The following is a 17,427-nucleotide window of genomic DNA, read 5'->3' on the forward strand; positions in this document are numbered from 1 at the left end:
TAAATCTCCGGGACCTGATGAAATGTATCCCAGGACGTTATGGGAGGTTAGGGAGGAAATTGCGGGTCCCCTAGCAGAGATATTTGAATCATCCACCGCTACAGGTGAGGTGCCTGAAGATTGGAGGGTAGCAAATGTTGTGCCTTTGTTTAAGAAGGGCGGCAGGGAAAAGCCTGGGAACTACAGACCAGTGAGCCTGACATCTGTAGTGGGTAAGTTGTTAGAGGGTATTCTGAGGGACAGGATCTACAGGCATTTGGAGAGGCAGGGACTAATTAGGAACAGTCAGCATGGTTTTGTGAGAGGAAAATCATGTCTCACGAATTTGATTGAGTTTTTTGAAGGGGTAACCATGAAGATAGATGAGGGCTGTGCAGTAGACGTGGTCTACATGGACTTCAGCAAAGCATTTGACAAGGTACCGCATGGTAGGTTGTTACATAAGGTTAAATCTCATGGGATCCAAGGTGAGGTAGCCAATTGGATACAAAATTGGCTTGACGACAAAAGACAGAGGGTGGTTGTAGAGGGTTGTTTTTCAAACTGGATGCCTGTGTCCAGCGGTGTGCCTCAGGGATCGGTGCTGGGTCCGCTGTTATTTGTTATTTATATTAATGATTTGGATGAGAATTTAGGAGGCATGGTTAGTAAGTTTGCAGATGACACCAAGATTGGTGGCATTGTGGACAGTGAAGAAGGTTATCTAGGATTGCAACGGGATCTTGATAAATTGGGCCAGTGGGCCGATGAATGGCAGATGGAGTTTAATTTAGATAAATGTGAGGTGATGCATTTTGGTAGATCGAATCGGGCCAGGACCTACTCCGTTAATGGTAGGGCATTGGGGAGAGTTATAGAACAAAGAGATCTGGGAGTACAGATTCATAGCTCCTTGAAAGTGGAGTCACAGGTGGATAGGGTAGTGAAGAAGGCATTCAGCATGCTTGGTTTCATTGGTCAGAACATTGAATGCAGGAGTTGGGATGTCTTGTTGAAGTTGTACAGGGCATTGGTGAGGCCACACTTGGAGTACTGTGTACAGTTCTGGTCACCCTATTATAGAAAGGATATTATTAAACTAGAAAGAGTGCAGAAAAGATTTACTAGGATGCTACCGGGACTTGATGGTTTGACTTACAGGGAGAGGTTAGACAGACTGGGACTTTTTTCCCTGGAGAGCAGGAGGTTAAGGGGTGATCTTATCGAAGTCTATAAAATAATGAGGGGCATAGATAAGGTCGATAGTCAAAATCTTTTCCCAAAGGTAGGGGAGTCTATAACGAGGGGGCATAGATTTAAGGTGAGAGGGGAGAGATACAAAAGGGTCCAGAGGGGCAATTTTTTCACTCAAAGGGTGGTGAGTGTCTGGAACGAGCTGCCAGAGGCAGTAGTAGAGGCGGGTACAATTTTGTCTTTTAAAAAGCATTTGGACAGTTACATGGGTAAGATGGGTATGGAGGGATATGGGCCAAGTGCAGGCAATTGGGACTAGCTTAGTGGTATAAACTGGGCGACATGGACATGTTGGGCCGAAGGGCCTGTTTCCATGTTGTAACTTCTATGATTCTATGATTCTATGATTCTATATCTAATAGATTCTCATGAGGAGATCTGCAAACTGAAGACAGTGAACTACTCAGGCCGCCTGGAACAACCACTACCACCAACACCAGCCACTCCTCCCCTCCGCTTGCACAAAACAGTCCTACAACCACACATACACCCATTGTAAATGCACCCAATGGGTGGCACCAAGTCTTGCCATTCATGATGCAGCACGGAGCGCTTTCACAATAGGGACTCAAGAATGGACAAGACGTGGCAGTGGTGGTGACAATTATAACATTTAATGTGCTTATAAAGAAAAAACATGAAAATATATAAATGAAAAACATGACATCTTGTCAGACACCCTTGTGCATACCCTTGGGGATTACAAAACCTTAGCCTTCCTCTTCCTAGCGCTTCTACATCGATCATCCTCCTATGGCTTCTGTAGAGGTATTGGCAGGTTGCTCAGATCCCTGCCCTGACTACTGAGATGCTCTTGGCTATGCCCTTTGCAGGCACCACCAAAGGCAGCTCTACCTGTACCTGTGCAGGGGCAGACTTGGCCATCGGGAGAGAAGGCAACATTGCAGGTACTGGTTGGGGGGGGGGGGGCAAACAGGTGAGACGTGGGAACACTTTGAGTGAAGTCCCCACTTCCATGTCACCTTTTACCATCATCCCTCCCCAGGGCCACAGCCATGGCCATATCACTCCTATCACTCTGCTGGACAACAACTTGGAGCACATCTGTGACGCGTTGTAAGGCCACTGCTAAAGTATGTTTGCCTGTTTAAGGCAGCAGAAAGGTTAGCATCCAGAGTCTGCATGGTCGTTATCATAGCCTGAATGGACTCATTTGAGAGTCATGCTTGAAGCTCAATGGAGGCTGCTATTCTCTCCATTGCAGGCATTCCCACACTTACCTGCGCCACCATTCCACTAATGCTGGAAGTGGACTCCACCATCCTCTCTGTTATTGTGGAGAGTGTGCATGGCACTTTTTCCAGTACCTCGCAAAGGTGCAGCTGTACCTTGATCATTCTCAACGATGGCCTGCAGGGTTCAGCATCTGCATCCAGCTAAGCAGAGCTTTGAGAAGAATGCGCTCCCTGATGCGGACTCTCCACAGCTGCCCCTGCCATGAGTGTCTGCTCGTGCTCAATTGAGAGTGGTGAATCACCAGGTGATAACCAACTATCTGCCTAACAGGACCCACTGACGTATGAGTATCTGCGCTGGTACATGGCTGGATGTGATGTGACGGTGCACCCTCAGAGGCATGGAGCTTGTCTGAGGAATCATCCTCGTCCATGTCAAGTGCCACTTCATCAATCCTTGAAGGCCCTGGAGGAGAACATAAAGCAATATTAAGAATCATCACAGAAGTTAATTTGCAATGAGCACACGGAGGTGTGCAACAGGTCAATCATTGATAACAACAATTCATGATGTGTGTGAAGGATGTTAAAGTTCTATCACGAGATGTTTGCAGGGTACCAGTCTCAGCATCTCCGACAGCCAGCATTCAACACTCTCTCCTCCTAAAAGGGGAGAAAGAGAAGATGTGTGAGGGAGTGAGGATGACAGGGTCACCCGATGGATACATTGCTTTGGGTGAGGCTGACAATGAAGGAGATGCATCAGAGGGTGATAATCAGACAAATTCATGACATTGCATCAGGATTGGGGTGAGTGGGAGTGGTGGGTTCACAAATGGGGAGGTGAGGAAGTGCACAGGAGGTGAAGGCAAGTTGATAATGAGATTTAAGTGGGTGTGAGGAGTGATGTGATGGAGTAGGCTTGGCAAGACAGTGGGGGGTTAATAGGAACATAGGGTTAATGTGCACCACAGGATGTAGGTGAATCAGTAACTGTACTCACTTTTCCTGACCTGGTTAAATCATTAAAGCGCTTCCTGCACTGCACCCATGTCCTCGTGATGGTGCTCCTGCTGCTCAGCTCCTCTACCACCTTGAGCCAGGCCTTCTTGGTGGCAGAGGCAGAGCACTTCCTGCGATCAGCCGGGTACAGTATATCCCTCCTGCTCCTCACACCGGTCAGTAGCAACTCAAGTGAAGAGTCAGTAAACCGGGGTGCCTGCTTCGTCCTTTGTTGCTCGATGTCTTTAAATTCCTCCTTTCGCCCTCAAAATCCATGGTTGCAATGTCCCTTTAAATACTCCAGTTCACATCACGTCATTCGGGTGCACAGCTTGGAGATGCAAGACCCGGAAGTCACATTAAGGGCCTTCAATTGACTCGCGATTGCTCGAGACAACACACCCAAAATTTTTCCGGGTTTCCCACACATGTATTGACCCCCCCCCCACCCCTCCCAGAGTTCCCGCCAGTATGTTAGAATTTACCCCATGGAGTGCAAAAGCAAGGATGTTATGCTAAACCTTTAGGTTTCACCAATTCTGGGCACATTACTTTAGGAAGGATGTCAAGGCCTTGGAGAGGATGCGGAGGTGATATACTAGAATGGTACCACAGATGAGGGACTTCAATTATGTGGATAAACTAGAGAAACTGGGATGGTTCTCCTCAGAGTAGAAAAGGTTAAGGTGAGATTTAATAGAGGTATTCAAAAATTATGAAGGTTTTTGAACGAGTAGATAGGGAGAAACTGTTTCCACTGACAGGCGGGTAACTAGAGGACGCAGATTTTCGGAAATTGGCAAAGGAACCAAGTGGGAGATGAGGAGAAATTTTTTTAAACGTAGTCTGGAATGCACTGCCTGAAAGGGTGGTGGAAGCAGATTCAATAATAACTTTCAAAAGGGAGTTGGATAAAAACTTGAAAAGGAAAACTTTACAGAGCTATGGGGAAAGTGCAGTGGAATGGGACTGATTGGATTGCTCTTTCAAAGAGCCGGCACAGGCACGATGGGCCGAATGTTGTTCTTCTGTGCTGTAAGATTCTATTAAAAACTATTATATATAAAATTAAATGAAAATAAATTTAAAAATGTATATAGCTGCTGATTTTTTGAATTTTGTGGGTGCCACTTCTAACATCAGGAACACCTGCCCCGCACAACCCTGCTCTACATTCCCCTCCCAGCCTCTTACCCTCCTCTAACCCAACTTTACCCCCACTCTGCCTTCCCTTTCACCCCACAATGCTCTAAGTTCCTCTTATAAGGTCTATATTTCTGCATCACAGTCCTCTATCACCTCCAAGTCCAGTTATTCCCCACCCTGTATCCTAGGGTTGCCAACCCTCCCAGGTTGCACAGGAGTCCCACAAAACGGACGACCGATCTCCCAGGCGCTGCTGGTGACCTGGGAGGAAAGTACTTTAGTGTTCTGGTTCACGCCTGCGCTCCTCCGACGGCCCGAACTGTCAATTCCCACCCAGCACCATCCTGCCTACCTCCGTAGAGCCGGAGGCGTAGTCTATCGCCAGGTTAAACAATCCCCCGCTGGAACATCCCTCGTGGTTGGCCGCTGGTCCCACACCCGCTGCCCTTGCGTTTGCCTGCGAGGCAGCTTGCCGCACTTCCTGTGAAGTCACAGCACTCGAGCGGAGGAAGTTCGTAGCCCACCGTGCTGGTTTTAGTGCCATGAGCCAGCAGGAACGGGACGACCCGTACCTGGTGGAGGAGCCAAGTGACGAGGTGGATTTTCAAGGTAAGTTTCTCAGCTTACCAATTTAACAGAATGTGCATTGCCATCCTTGACCTTCTATTTAGCACTCTCAGCAAAGCACGGATATCAAGCCATTAAGTAAATGCAGTAACATTTGCAGACTGCAGTGCATGTCATGTGACCAGCTGTCATGTGACCAAATCTCCAGAGTTGGCAATCCTGCACTGAATCAGTTAATGTCAAAACTGCAGCCGAATCCTTGTTGAACAAATAATGAGCTAAAAGAGTTTATCTGTTCCATTGTCATCTGGTCATCTTAATTTCCCCCAGCAGGAAATGACCACATCTTTCTCCGAAAGCTCATTAGCAAAGTTTTAACAACAGTGTCAGGTTTGACTCTGTTATTGGAGGATTGGAGGGAGTGGGGGGGGGGGGGGGGCAAAAGAGAGGCAGAAAACCGAGAGTAGTGTGGAAAAGGAAAACAAATCTAGTTTCAGCTTAGTTCCTGATTTTCCACCAGTTTTAATGTCCATCTCTGCCTCTCTTGCCATCAAATGATGGTGAAAAACAGCTCCTCAGTTCTGAAGATAGGCAAGAGGCGGCCCACGTTATCTGCTCACTCAAGTATATCACAGCACTTTCTATGGCTCCATTTTCTCAGTACAGTAAATACATTTTAAAATTTAAATATATATTTTTGGAACTAATTTTTACCCACTTTTGTTCCTCGTGCACCACATTCTACTTTGTGGCCAAGAGGAGGTGGGCAGTTTGCCAGGCCTCTGCTACTAATTAACTGGTTAACAGAAAGTGCAAGAGAGTCACCCAAGGTGACTCACCCGCTAATGTTTCCTCTATCCCTTGGGGAAGATCTTTGCCTTTGTTTGGCACATCCCAGATGGCACAGCTTACATTACAAACTTACCAAGTGATCAATTACAGAAGAAAAATGCATTTCAATCTTATGCGACACAGCACACCGATTATCTAATGTACTTTGCCACCTGTTCCTATTTTATAAAAAAACTGCCTGTAAATAGAATACTCCATGGTAAACTGTGAAATATAGTCTTCATTACAAAAGTCAATGCAACCTTAATTACACATAAATGTTGCCACGCACAATCTATTAGGTTTTCCTTATCGTGGGATAATTTCTATAGTTTCCCCAGTCGGTACCCTTCAGCCTTCAAATTGCAGGAAATATTAAACTTTGGAATTTTTTTTTTTTACTAATAATGTGTGAAAACAATTCTGTGCATCATCCAGAGCTTCTTCTGATCCAAAAGTTACCCTCAAAGCTTGTTTGTGCCTCAAGTCTAGTTTACTCTCAGAGGGTCATGAGACCCAGAGAGCTGTGGAGGCAGTCATTGAATATTTTTAAGGCTGAGTTAGATAGAGTCCTGATCAACAAGGGTATCAAAGGTTATAGTAGGTAGAGGGGAAAGTAGGGTTGAGGTCACAATCAGATCAGCCATGATCTTATCAAATGGCCGAATGGCCTACTCCTGCTCTTAATTCGTATGTTCATATGTTGGTATGTATGTACTGGTTTTTTCCTCTATACTGACATAAATCATAATTCATTATGGTGCCACTTTTTCAGAATACACTAATGGGATGATACAGGCTTAATGATGTCAGTCTGCAGGATTTTTTTTTATTTCTGCCTCCTTTCTCACCCTGGTAGTCTATTTATTTATTCTAGGCTGGTGCATCCAGGATAGAAACATATTATCTGTCAATCAGTTTTAATAAATGCAGCAATGTCTGTCTTCCTGTCACTGTGCTCCAAGTTAGTCACATCCCATCTCAAAATCATAATCTTTTCTTATTTTTCAGGGCTTGAAATAATTACATTTGTGGCTTGAAACATTATCATTATATCTGCTTAGCAAAAAAAAACAGCTGCAAAATGTGATCCATGGCTTTTTGTGTACATCCTGTTTGTCAAATTGCCATTCATGATCAATAACTATAATAAGAATAAAAAGTGCCAGTTGATGTTTTGCCAGTAAACACATTAGCATTTTTCTATAGTTTGCATTGTGGTAAATGCAACCCTTATTGATGCCACCAATCTGCTATATTATAGCCTTGTAAATCCTGCAATCCCTAAGAAATGGTTTTTTAATCTCACATTTCACTGTCAATTTGCTGTAATGAAGTCCACGTACAGGACTTTGTGCAATACAATTTGTATATCACTGGATGGTCTAAAAAACATAATGTTGATCACTTGCAATCCCTTAATTTCTTTCCTGATCCTAAATCAACAAAGTGGGATTTAGCATTAATTTCTACTTTAGTTTCTTAACTTTTCACTTGAAAACACCTTGAATATTTAGACTGCAAGTCTACTTTTATTATTTTGTACAAGCAATGGAAAGCTACACGATATTCATGCAATCGTATGGACATGAAACTACTACAGTTCAATGAAGACTTCAAATAATACAAAAAAGCAAACTTCAAGTGTAGTTTCATGACAGGTTGGACTCGATGCTGTCAGAAGTCATTTTCTGATTTAAAAAAATGCGCCAAGGAAGAGGTTAGTCTCATGCTGCAGTCTTGTAGAATATCTCCAAGGAATAATTGACACAAAAAATGAACAAAAGATTAAATGTTGTCCTCAAATTGTGAGGGCCAATCTTTAAAATCTCGGAATTGAAATCCAAAGTCTGAGAACTGGGGCCAAAGCGTAAGTAAGAGAGTCTTGCGAGTCAGCCAGGGTTTCACACACTCACTACACACAGACAACATTGAACGTTCGCCTGGACTACCAGTGACTCAAATGCATGTCAACCTTAGCTTGCCAGGGATCATATACCTACAGCTGCTAGATTGGTGAGGAAAAGAAGACATATATCTACCTACCCCAATATACTATCAAGACTTTTGACAGGCATGCACTAAAATTACCATGAAAAATGGACACAAACCAGTGTACCATTTCTAAAATAAAGAATGAGCGTTGACAGCAGTGAGATTCCCTGCCACCAGTGCGTCCTCAGTAAATTATCCCTCAGTCAGATCACAAAAATCGGAACTGGCTTGTTTATACCAGATGGATTCATTTTTCCAGCTTCAGTACACCACTAATGGACAGAGTTACCTTTCCTCTTATTTTCTGAATTATTCTCTCTAACCCTTTAAGTTCTGCAACACATGAACTATAAGTAGATTATTAAAGAAGTGTGTTTGAATGTCTGTCAAGCTTGGGAATCACTGAATTTGACTTTAAATATGATTGGTGTAACAAAACAGTTCAGTTGATATTTTGCCAGTAAACACCAGGGCCCAGAAAATCCATGGGAGTTCCACCAGACCCCTGCCAAAGCTCCAGCGAGAGAGAGAGATCGGTGGAACCCACTGAAAAATGGCGGGGACCCAGTTGTGCCACATCTCCACCATACCTGGAATTTTCTGGCCTCCTTGCACCCTCACCCCCATTGTCCTCCTCCCCCCCCCCCAACTTCAGGGCAGTAAATTGGGAGCGGGGACTTCCTACTCAGAGTCCCCACTTCCCTGGACCCGGTGTTTTACTGGAGGCCATTGCACCAGTGAAATAAATGTGCCCCACTAAGAGGGTCCAAGCAAGACAAGTAAGGGCCTGGATCACCAAAGAATGATAATTTTGTTTTTCCTTTTCTTGATTGGCCCCCTTACACAGAGGGCTGAAGGAGACATGGCTGGGGTCCGGGGTGAACCTGGGCAATCGCCCTCTCCCACAGTGGCAAGCAGGCAGCAGATTTTCTGGCTGCATGGAGCAGGTGGGTGCCAGAGATGTACCCACACTGGGGCGGGAATCCACCTTCCAAATGCAAATTAGGTGCCCTCCCACTGACCCCACAAACTCTGATGGGATGAATGCCGGAGGGCATGGTAACTGCTGGGAACATCATCCATGGATTGTCAGGGGCCAGTATTTTTTTTTAAATTTCATTGTGCTGGGTGGACCCTGTGTTAATGTCATGTTGGTGTCAGCTGTGGCATAGTGGGTAGCACTCTCGCCTTTGAGTCAGAAGGTTCTGGGTTCAAGTCCTACTCCAAAGATTTGAACACAAATTCTAGGCTGACACTCCAGTGCAGTACTGAGGGAGTGCTGCATTATCGGAGGTGCCATCTTTCGGACGAGACGTTAAACCGAGGTCCCATCTGCCCTCTAAGGTGGATATAAAAGATCCCATTACACTATTTCAAAAAAGAGCAGGAGAGCTCTCCTCAGTGACCTGGTCAAAAATTATCCCTCAACCAACATCACTAAAAAACAGACTATCTGGTCATTGTTTGTGGGGCCTTGCTGCTGCATTTCCTACATTACAACAGTGACTACACTTCAAAATACTTCATTGGCTGTAAAACTCTTTGGGATGTCCTGAGGTCGTGAAAGTTGCTGTATAAATCCAAGAACTTTCTTTCTTACATTCTGCTATACTGTAGCTGGCAAATTCCACAAAGACCATTTTAAAATAATAGAATTTTGTTTAATGTGCTGATTTTCCTTCAGCACTTCCAAATTGCAGGTTTTTCATTATGTGTAAAACTGATTCTGAAGCATCTTTAAGGCTTAGAACGTAAAAGTAGAATCACACGTGTAGGAACTGTAACACTATCATTTGAACTAATGGGATTATGTAATTTTTGAGCAAATCCTATATTTTCAGCCAGTTTCTGCCCTGTGAGGGTAGAAATCCTGGAGGCATGCCTTTGGGAAAATTCTGAAAAATGACACCTCCAAATTTACATTGCCCTGTATTTTGGGCCAACCTTTACTAAGCATCAAGGTCCTAGATTTGGGAGTCCCAATTCTGAGACACACTGGGACAGCGGGCTAAATTTTGAGAGGAAAGCCCCTCCCACTAAATTCAAATCCTCCCTATGCATTGAAACCATGAACAGGCAGCCAGGCCTGTAGCGCAGTTTGACTGAGGTGCAAAATTGGGCAAATCATTAGCTCTTGAAGGGCTACTGCTCGCATCCAAGGGGAGTAGACTGGTTTTGTCAATTAACCTAAAGAAGTCGCACCACTGTGAAGAGGTTTGCATATCCTTGGGAAAAATATGTGTGATGAAGGTAGTGGGGAAGATTCCCTCTTTTTCCCACAAGTTAAGAGGTCCTGATGCAGGAGATGCAACAAAGGAAGATAGTCCTCTTTGGAGTGGAAGAGAACCCTCCTGTTAAATCACAGGTCCAAGCTGCATAGATGGAGTTTACAGGTCAAATTAAAGCAGTTTCCCCAGGTCCACCAGACCTGAGAAAACATTTAGAAAAAGTTCAGTGGCATCAGAAGTGCCAAGCTAAGTGTACTCACTTTTGTCTAACATGCTGACTATTCAGCCATAGAAAATACTAAAAAAGTTGAAATATTCATCTGCTACACCCTGAGAGAGAGAGATAGTATGCAGATAACCTTTGACCCTTTTTAAAATCATTCTTTCATTTTACAAAAGCTGTAGGACACAATTCTAGTGAGGCATACAAAATGTTGCCCCAAATAAGGACTGCCAGCACAAACAGTATACAAGCTAATTTGCAATACCCTTGTACAAGGGAAGGAGATGGATTTCGCAGAAGGGGTGTTTGAGGTGAACAGGAAGTTGCTAACATCTTCGTAAATTTTGTGTGCTTTAAGGCCAAGGCAGCACATCAGAGAGAGATGACCAGTACAAGCGGTGGACCAACCATGTTGAAGCAGCTGTGCCAAGACGACAAAATGGTCTTGGCCCTTTTTGGGAACGAATGGGTGAAGGTGAGTTCAGATGCAAGTAATTTTCTATTTATTTTTTATCCTTCCTGCACAGACTCAATTGCTTAATCATCACAACAGGGACAAACATTGTTCAGCAGGTGTGAAACGCACAAGGGGCTGAAATTCTCCAGTGGCTGGAATCATACTTAGCACAAAGGAAGATGGTAGTGGTTGTTGGAGGCTAATCATCTCAGCCCCAGGACATTGCTGCAGGAGTTCCTCAAGGCAGTATCCTAGGCCCAACCATCTTCAGCTGCTTCATCAATGACCTTCCCTCCATCATAAGGTCAGAAATGGGGATATTCGCTGATGATTGCATAGTGTTCAGTTCCATTCGCAACCCCTCAGATAATGAAGCAGTCCGTGCCCGCATGCAGCAAGACCTGGACAACATCCAGGCTTGGACTGATAAGAGACAAGTAACATTCGCGCCAGAAAATGACCATCTCCAACAAGAGAGAGTCTAACCACCTCCCCTTGACATTCAACAGCATTACTATCGCCGAATCCTCCACCCATCAACATCCTGGGGGTCACCATTGACCAGAAACTTAACTGGACCAGCCACATAAATACTGTGGCCACAAGAGCAGGTCAGAGGCTGGGTATTCTGCGGTGAGTGACTCACTTCCTGACTCCCCAAAGCCTTTCCACCATCTACAAGGCACAAGTCAGGAGTGTGATGGAATACTCTCCACTTGCCTGGATGAGTGCAGCTCCAACAACACTCAAGAAGCTCGACACCATCCAGGACAAAGCAGCCCGCTTGATTGGCACCCCATCCACCACCCTAAACATTCACTCCCTTCACCACCGGCGCACTGTGGATGCAGTGTGTACCATCCACAGGATGCACTGCAGCAACTTGCCAAGGCTTCTTCAACAGCACTTCCCAAACCCGTGATCTCTATCACCTAGAAGTACAAGGGCAGCGGGCACATGGGAACACCACCACCTGCACGTTCCCCTCCAAGTCACACACCATCCTGAGTTGGAAATATATCGCCGTTCCTTCATTGTCGCTGGGTCAAAATCCTGGAACTCTCTACCTAACAGCACTGTGGGAGAACCTTCACCACACGGACTGCAGCGGTTCAAGAAGGCGGCTCACCACCACCTTCTCAAGGGCAATTAGGGATAGGCAATAAATGCTGGCGATGCCCACATCACATAAACGAATAAAAAAATTATTCAACTTCGGTGGAGGCGCAAAACAGGCTGTAGTGGATCAGCCACCTGTTATACACCCCACCACAGTGAGGACTTCTCGGGGGCAGGTGTAGCATTCTCTAGAGGCATAACCGTAGGAACAGAGTGGGTAAGTCCAGGTTTCCGCCAGGCGGTGGGGAGTTAAAATTGAACCTACCGACTTTAACCTTCTCTTCAGTTGTGGCAGATCTGCTGTGAATGAAAATCCCTGGACCTTTGATCCTGGCATAAGTGCCGGGATGGGCCCACCAGGAACCTTTGACCCTGATCCCCAAGATCATGGGGAGATTCCCTAATTTTAATAATCTGTGCAGGTGCCTGTACCTTTATGAGTGCCTCTCAGGCACCCACAAGGAGGGCTGGGGTAGTAAATCGTGGACAGCCACTTGTCAAGTCGATGGTGCTATTGCCCCAAGAAAATCTTTTTGATGTCCCAGCCATCTTTACAAGGGGGCCAATTTTCTGCAGATATTGATCCAAGTCAGGACCTAGGCCTGAGAGCCCCCTTTCCCTAGTCTAAACATTCTCTGACATGGGTGATCTACTTTGGGATGTGTGAAGGTTCTGACCCAACAAGTCCCTGTGGAAACTGGCAAAGGTGGCTGGAGCCTGGAATATTTGGGTCCTGGCTCAATTTGTGAATGCACTGCCGCTATCTTTCTAAACATACAGCAGACCCTATTAAATGCTTGCTCCACCTGTCAGGAGGTACAAAGCTACAGCCCAATCAAGTTATGCACTGTACCCTAGATATACAAATATATATTCGTACTCCCAAACCTCCAGCTTATGCCATCTAACAATTGTCATCTCAAGCCTCAGTTTCTTCACTTGCATTCAGCACAATGGAAGGATGTATGCAGGCATGCTAGCCATAGTCCACACTCCAGTGATGTGTACTAGAATTACCTGCCGTAAGACTGTCCAGTTATATATCATTATAGACAGACAGATGGGAGGTATAAATGTGCATATTTAATAAATGTCCAACTTTTTTCAGCCACCATGTACTGTGAAACCCAATGTATATTATATTTATGACTTTTGTGCAGTCAGTTGTACAGTTCCTTGGTCACATCCCATCCGGAGTACTATGTTCAGATTTAGGCACCAAACCTCAGGAATATATTAGCCTTGGAAGGAGTGCAGCACAGATTCATCAGAATTATACCATGACTTTAAACGTTGAATTACGAGGACAGGTTGCATAAACTTGGCTTGCATTCTCTTGAGTTTAGAAGGTTGAGAGTGATCTAATCGAGGTATTTAAATAATAAAGGGATTCAATAAGGTAGATACAAAGAAACCATTTCCTCTGGTGGGGGAATCCAGAACAAAGGGCATAATTTTAAAATTAGAACTAGGTCATTTAGGAGTGAAATCAGGAAGCAATTTTTTTTTCCGCACAATGGGTAGTGGAAATCAGGAACTCGCTCCCCAAGAGGCTGTGGATGCTGAATCAATTAAAATTTTCAAGACTGAGATCGATAGATCTTTTGTTAGGTAAGGGTATCAAGGGAAATGAAGCAAAGGTGGGTAAATGGAATTGAGGGACAGATAAGCCATGGTCAAATTGAATGGCGGAACAGGCTCGATGGGGCTGAATGGCTTACTGTTAGTCCCATGTTCCTATATTGACTATAAATAACAATATAAAAATCAAATATATGAAAATAAGCACTGAACTTATGATTTTAAAAATAGGGACTGAATTATGTCTGCATACCCGATCCAATTATCCCCCAACCTCTAATCTCACTTCATCTGAAGACTATGCTTGGTCATAACTCCGTGTGCACAGGGGATTGACTAATGTTATATAATCTTTACAAATATTTTAAATAGTTGCATTTGTTTTGTATGTAATGTCTTCACAATCATGTGAAAATTATGACAGTGATGCAGGAAAAAAAAATGATAATGTTCAGAAAAAGATTAGGGCTTGATCTGGGAATGCTGAGGCAAGAGAAGCCGACTAACTTCTTTTAACAAGGATTGTTTCCAGAAACATTTCCTCACATGCTCATGCCATCAGCATAAGTGGACAACAAAGCAAAAAACAAATTGTACTTTCAATACAGTCTCTGCTGAAGACTTTGGTTGCGTGCAAGAATCGGGATTTTTTTTTTTTGAGCGTTGGGGAAAAAGTTGTAGGATCTCTATGGATCGCCAAAGGACAACCCCCTAGTTGAAAACTACTACTGCATATTCGCATAGATCTCGAAGAGACATCTTTTATAGAATTGTCTATTAATTTTGAAGTACAGACTTGTTAGAGCTAAGTGCTATATACACCAGCCAAAAGAACAGATCGTTGTGGCTAGTACTGGATAAGGGGATCATGGGACCTTCATTATAGCATTCTATGAAAGCTGTCAGAACATGTCCACCTTCAAAGCTTATAAGGCTCCCTCATGGCTGTTACATTTTTATTAACTGCTACAATCATCACAACCATTTCTGTCACAATGATCCAAATTTATAGAATGACAAGCTAAAAAAAAAATGGAACAATCACTTTAGAATTAATTCATACTAATACACACACACACATTGGCTTTTTTTTAAAATGATGCAAGAAATTTGGTCAAAGGAAACTACATCTTAAAAACTAGTAAAAGTACTTTAGTGACTGGAATTGTGAACATTAACTGTTTCAAAATGGCACAAGAATACAGTTTTATAAGAGCAATATTTAATAAACTTTGTGAAATCATGTCCCATTATTTTCTCTTCAGCCTGTCTCAGCTTCTCAACAAAGCTTCCATTTCTCAAATGATCAGAGATAATAATGATATTGCTACACACAAAAAAAGCTTTACTAGTAGTAATTCAATATTATAGAAATTCAACACTTTGAGAAACAGACAATAGCTGCAATATGTTTAACTGTTACCTCATCTAGCTATGTTTTAGATCGCAGAAGAATTAATCTTATTTTAGCAACTGTTCATCCTTTATCCACTAAACAAAAGCAATAGAAATGTAAAAATCAAAAAGTTGTGCTTTACAGCTAATTCTGTTGAAGATTAGTCATATTTCTGTGTAACTAGAAAAAAATCAAATGACTCTAATCAGCCAACACTACGTTTTTTTCCATCTCTTCTCCCCGTCTATCTCACACACGCACACTCCCTGTTCCTCACATGCACTGTCTCTCACACATATTCTCTCTCCCCAGTGTTCCATATAAATTCTGGGGTAGATTTCTGTCTTCACCATCTGGGTAGTAATCTGGTGGAGCTGATAACCTGATTTTTATAGAACCCACCTGAATTTCATCGCCATCAATGGAAAGAAAATCGGCCAGGTTCTATAAAGGATGAGCGATCTGCTCTGCCAGATTACCGTCCAGGCAGTGAAAGTTAAAATCTATCCATCTCTGTGCAACTGTCATTCACACTCACTGCATCTTTCTTAGTCTCATACACACGCACACGTCCTCTACTCTTTTGCTCATACATATTCTCTTTTTATATTTTTCACAAAGCACAAATGGAGAGTAAATAAGATTACAAACAAATCTTCCACATGGATGCTAATGGATATTACAATGCCAGGGGAGATAAAATAATCAATAAGGTGAAGCATTACAAAATAAAGGTGAAGAAAACATTTAAAAACAATTTTTAAAATTAATACAAATCTCAAAACATCTTCTAGATGGTGACTTGAGTCATAATGCAATGTATCATATGATTATGTCCAAATTGCATTATAAAGCTCTGACACCAGGTAAAAATCTGATGCATAAGTTGGACAGGCAAGACCAACATATATGCTTTGAGCTGCATCACAGCAAATTTGAAAGGCACCAAGGAATGAAAGTAGTTTGCTATCTTGTGCATAAGTGAGTTTTGATTTTTTTTTCAAACTATACTGGCATCAATCAAGTTTGTCAGTTCTTCACAGGTTGCCAGTTCCTGCAGATGCACCTTTTATACGCCAATTATATGCTGCAAACGGAATTGGGTCGGGCCACTTTTTCAGGCATCCAGGTCAGCCCCCTAAAGCAGGCAGTAGGCTCCTTGCATGTGCTAATGAAGGAACTAACACCTTTTTACAATAATTGGGCTGCCCTGAGCGGAGCAGGGGTCAGAGTGTGCGTGGAACGAAGTGTCAGGTTTTCTAGACGTGGATGTGGCATTATATTCTATAAACTTTAAGGCGAGATCAGAGGTTGAAAGGCAATTTCTGTGGACCATTTTTATAATGCTGTGTTTGTAAAAGTTATAAAGGGACTATATTGTAAATTGGATGCTTTTATGGTTCAATGATTAGTGAAGAGCTACGAACAATAAATGTTATGATAGAGGTCACGGTGCATCAAAGTTGCAGGGATCTCTTCTGCAATTCATGCCTGATCAAGAAACTAAATATCTGTTTAATTTCTCATTACCATTTGCAATAAATAGCCCAATTAGGAAATGCCCTGAGCAAAATAAAAGTCTACTCTTATGAAAAACTAATTTGCTTTTTTTTCAATAAACAGGTTATTACTAAAAGTGCCATATTATTGTGCAGGAAAATGGAGAATTTACAATGAAGATAAAGATTTTCTATTAAGTGTATCAAGGTTTCATAATTTGATATTAGTATAAAATGGACAATGGCAGACACGTTTTCCCAACTGTTGTAAAATACAATGAATTCAGCTGTACCTAGTTACAGTTTCATAATAAATCATAGCCAACATATTATGTGCTATTCATAAGAGTACATGTCTCCCTGAAATGTCATTATTGCAGCATGTAATTTCAATGCCAAGTAATAGCAGAAGCATTATCCATTAAATCAATGTCCTGAGGCACAATACCCATGTACACGTATTACAAGAGAAGATACAGATTGTGCAATGAAACTCTCAATACTATTTCTAAGCATGAATAAATCTGAGCTCTGTTAAATATCATAAATCACCTATTCTTATGTCCCTGAGCAGTTTTTAGATTGCACATTTTATCACAAGTCAAGAGTGTGATAAGTCAAAAACACTGTTTACATTTAGTAACAAAGAAAGTTGTAAAAAAAATACATTAAAGCACATTTAAGAAAACAGTTTGCAGTACAGAGTGTGATTCTATGACATACCTAATGCGTTTATAGAAATAGTAGTTGCAAAATTCAACATTAAAATTTGACTAGTTATGTGCACATTCTCTGTATCCTGGTATTTGTGATGTTCTTTTTTTTTTTAAGAATGAGTTAACCAGGCAGGATGTAAAAATAACCAAAAAAACTTAATATAAAAGCACATCACTAATGAATCACACACGAATATAATTTACTGTACTCTACCTCCTGTATATATGTTTTTTACTG

General features: G+C 42.6%; 1 protein-coding gene across 1 annotated transcript in view; it reads right to left on the reverse strand.

The window, feature by feature from the left end:
• Window positions 1–17,427, reverse strand: part of dntt (deoxynucleotidyltransferase, terminal) — a 187,238-nt gene that overhangs the window by 12,416 nt on the left and 157,395 nt on the right. The window lies entirely within an intron of this gene.

Source organism: Heptranchias perlo, chromosome 21 (genome assembly GCF_035084215.1).
Source record: "Heptranchias perlo isolate sHepPer1 chromosome 21, sHepPer1.hap1, whole genome shotgun sequence".
Lineage (NCBI taxonomy): Eukaryota > Metazoa > Chordata > Chondrichthyes > Hexanchiformes > Hexanchidae > Heptranchias > Heptranchias perlo.